Here is a 4,514-nt window from a genome sequence, read left to right on the forward strand (position 1 = left end):
ATGGCACTTAACAACAACAACAACAACCTCATAGCAGGGATAAAGAGAATTTGAAAATAACTATAAAACAAAACAGGATAACCTAAGTGTTATAAGACTGCTAAAAACAAACAAAGCATTAATAGGGCTAAGACTTCCTGGTTTGGCAATATAGAATCAGCACTGGACTGTGAACCCCAAAGTTTGAAGTTTAAACTCACCATCTGCTTCTCAGAAACCACATACAGGGTTGCTATGAGTTGGAACCAACACCATGGCACTTAACAACAATAACAATAGAGCTAAAAGGAGGAAGAGATTACATATGGTTAGTGAGATCAAGGAAAGTTTCTTGAAAACATGCCTCTCTGTAGATTAAGTCATGAGTTTTGATATATGGTAAAAATGTAGCAGTCTCTATCTTGTGTTCTTTGTATATAGTTTAATAAAACATTTTCTGTCTGGCCCTAAAAAAAGAAAATGATATTTGACATGAACCCTGAAAAGGACATAGGCATGAGGAAAACATTTCATGCCAAGACAGAATAGCAAGAAAAAAGACATGGATGGAAAATGTTTACATTCTAAGAAACAGTCTGGTTTAGTTGGTGTTGTGGATTTAATTCTCTTCCCCCACCCAACCAAATATGTGTTGGAATACTAACCTTTATACTTGCAGGTATAGCCCAGTTTGGAAATAGAGTTTCTTTATTATAGAAATTAGATCATACCTAAATCAGGAGCGTTCTAAATCTAATCACTTCTGAATTATAACAAGAGCAGATTAGACACAGAGATACAAACACACCAGAGGAAGGCAGGTGCCATGTGAGAATCTCTGAGGAACCAAGAAATGTATTGGGAACCTGTTTTGAAGTTTTAGACTTCGAAAAGGCAAAATTATGTTCTTTAGAGCCACCCCCTTGTGATATTTGTGCTACCCCTGCACTAGCTAACGAAGACAAAGATAGTTGGAGTGAAAGGTTCATGTGGTGGACTAAAGGGAAGGAGCTGGACATGTAAATTGGTGCCAATACTGTGGAAAGCCTTGATTCCTACAGGAAGCATTTTCTTGATTTGGTAAGAAACAAGGAGTTGCTTTAGGGTTTTGAGCAAGGTGTTGACATGCTTACTAGGAGGATTAATGTGGTAGACATATATAGGATTGAAAGAGAGGGAGTCTGTTGTTCCAGGAATCTTCCCAATTACAGGAACTGCATTCCTGAGTTGGGTCCTCATTACTGACAAAACATCTAGATAGGAAATATCCCTGCGCCTGCCTAACACCACCTCCAACAAAACAGCATTGCGGCACAAATGAAGGAGAGATGAAGGCACAGAGGGATGAGACTGGGGTTCAGCAGGCAGGAGGAAGACCACATGGAAATGCTGGGGTTCAGCAGGCAGGAGGAAGACCCACATGGAAATGCTGAGCGCACTAGTGCACTGCAGATGCCTGGACTTGGAACCAAGAGGCTGCAGGCTAAGGGGACTTTGGGAGGCAAAGGGCCAGGTGCTTGAACTGTGGACAGGTCAAAGAGGACTTGTTGTATCTTAGAGACTAGAGGACAGTGTGCAGATTAGAGATCTCCTCCCCATCAAGACCTAACTGCCCCCACCTCACCACTCCCCACCCAGCTAGTACAATGAAACTGAAAGAGACTGGGGTCTTGAAGAGACTGCAATTAAGAGGGGACTGAGAAAGTTGGTGGCACAGTGTGGAGGGATTTATGAGGAAGATTCCATTTGTTTGAGAAAAATAAAAAAGGTCACACATCTGGATTGTGGTGTGAGCATATTTGCAACCCATTTGGATCCTAAAACGGAGAACCCAGTTAAACAAAGGCAGGATCACTAGCGAAAAGTTGGGATTTAACCTTTTGGCAGTAGGGAGCCATCAAGTGGTTTATGAGCAGGGAGGTGGCATGAATTGAGCGCTGCTTCAGGAAGATTAATCTGAGATTTGTACAATAAATTGATTGACAGAAGTACAACCAGAACAGCAATAAAAGAGTTTATTTTTTAAGAAAACATATTTAGTGCACAGTTGTATTCATTTGTAATAGGCTTATCTTTTGACAGAATTATTTTTTAAAAGATGGTGTGGTGACAGACAATTTAGACGTTGGCTACCTAAAATGAGGAGGTGATAAAGGCACAAAGTGACTAACTTACAAGGTTTCAAGGGGGAGTTTAGTGTGTGGGGGAAGAAAGAGTTCCCACTGACTAGTTTTCATCTTGTCTAGATGGGTCTGGTTAAAAGAGATGGGGATAAGATTCTTATGATTCAATAGTGAGTAATTGTTATCATGACTAATTGCAATTGTCACAATTATAACAAAAATGGGGGAGTAGTTAAGCTTAAAGTCCAGAAACAAAGGACCCTAGGATCATCAAGGGACAAGAGCACAAATGGAATGTGAGGAGTAGCCGACACCAGAGATGAGGACATGGAGAGAGGAAGCAGCTGAGGACTCTAGATTCATGGGAAGATAGGGACTGAGAACTGGCAGCCAGGAGGCAGACTTGCAGAATGTGCCCTTTGGTTGTTTAAATTATTATATATGCCTGGGTGTTTAAAATAAATAAAAAAAAAGAGAACTAAAATGAATAGAGAGAAATACTGTTAACTGATGTATATGGAGGGGATTATAATCATTGTCAAGAAACTAAGTATATGATTTGTTGAATGTAAAACTGATGATCTGCCTTGTAAACTTTCACTCACGTCACAATAAAAACTTAAAAAAAGAAAAAGATGGTGCAACTTTGTTTTTATTTAGTTATTTTTTTACAAGCATAACAAATATGGCTCCTAGATCATAGATACCTTTTATTATTTTGAGCTCAATGCTTATGGGAAAGGAAGAAAGAAACATAATGTGGTGGAAATATTTGATTTCCCAAGATTTCCAAAAGTCCCTTTGTATCAATTACTACATCTTTTCTGCAGTGTTTGTTAAGGTGCCTTTGACTTTATTCTTCAACCTAGAATGTCAGGACATCTTTAAAAAGATAATTGCTCCTGCATTATAGAGCAACATACTTGCTTTCGAACCTGATTATTCTAGAAATACATTATCATTTTTTTGGTCATAGCCAAGGACAAAAAGACACCTCCGGGGATCTGCTCTTGCCTTCCAGGCTGGACTGGACCTGGACCTTCCGAAATAGAGGAGGGAGAGTTAGTGCTGAAATACCAGGTGTATGTTGTTAAGTGCTGTCGAGTCAGTTCTGATCCATCCGACCCTGTATAGGTTTTCCGAGGAGTGGCTGGTGAGCTTGAACTGCTGATGTCGCAGTTCAAATGACTTTGCAGTCCAGTGCATTAACCCACAGTGCCACACCAGGTTTCCAACAGGTGTATAGTTCTTACTGTGTATGGACTGTGACTGTCTACATACATTTACTTATTTGATCTTCACAGCAACCAATCTGGTGGTTGTGGTTGTGTAGGATGGAGTCTGTTTCAGCTCATCGTGACCCTCTGTTAATCTTTAAGGGAGCAGGAAGTATCTTTCTCCTATAGAGCAGCGAGTAGATTCAAACTGCTGACCTTGCAGTTAGCAGCCCAATTTGTAACCCAGTATGTTACCAAGGCTTCTTAACCAATCTGGTGGTGGTTATTGCTGTTAAGTGCTGTCAAGTTGATTCTGACCCATAGCGAACCTGTATAGGGTTTCCCAGGAGCAGCTGGTGCTCCAACCTTGCAGTTCAAACAACCTTGCACTCTTGACACATTAGTCCACAGCGCCACAGCAGGACTTCTTACTATTCTGGTAGGTTCTGTTATTCTTCTTTGATAGATGAGGAATCTGAAAGAGATTGAGTCCCTTGTTCAGGTTTGAACAGCAAGTCCGTGACAGAGTTGAAATATTTTTGGAAATAGGATGAGCTTTGACTGGTCTAGGTTGGTTTAGGTACACATTGTGTTAGGAAACACTAAGGTAGCTTAGATGTTATAATAGGTTTTGTGTCAAGTTGACTGGTCCAGTACTCTCTGTGGTTTGACAGTTAAACGTAGTAAATCCCCCAGGATGAGATCTAATATAATGTAATCACTTCCACGATGACATCAGCTATGCACAGCTAATCAACTGAAAGAAAGTTTCCAGTTGTGACCTGCAACATCTTTTATATTACAAAATAAAAAAAAGAGAGAGACATGAGCAGAGAAAGTGGGACCTATTATAACCAAGAAAGAAGAGCCAGGAATGGAGTGTGTCCTTTGGATCTGGGCTCCGTGTACTGTGAAACTCCTAAATCCAGCGGAAGATTGATGTCAAGACACATGGGGATCTTCACAAATGCTGAAAGGAGACAAGGACCTTTCTCCAAAGCAGATGTTCCGAATTTGGACTTCTAGCCTCCTAAACTGTGAGAGAATAAATGTATGTGTGTTAAAGGCATCCACTTGTGATATTTCTGTTTTAGCAGCATGAGATCGTTAAGAAATATATTATCTCCTGATGTCCCTAAGCCTTATGATTTCATGAAAGCATTTCTTTGGAAACACTCAAGAAGAAAAGGGATGA

At 40.3% G+C, this 4,514-nt stretch overlaps 1 protein-coding gene across 2 annotated transcripts in view; it reads left to right on the forward strand.

Moving 5' to 3' along the window:
- The window catches only part of DNAH8 (dynein, axonemal, heavy chain 8), a 391,134-nt gene that overhangs the window by 264,772 nt on the left and 121,848 nt on the right, over positions 1-4,514 (forward strand). The window lies entirely within an intron of this gene.

The sequence above is a fragment of the Chrysochloris asiatica genome, unplaced genomic scaffold (assembly GCF_000296735.1).
Source record: "Chrysochloris asiatica unplaced genomic scaffold, ChrAsi1.0 scaffold00038, whole genome shotgun sequence".
NCBI classification, from domain to species: domain Eukaryota; kingdom Metazoa; phylum Chordata; class Mammalia; order Afrosoricida; family Chrysochloridae; genus Chrysochloris; species Chrysochloris asiatica.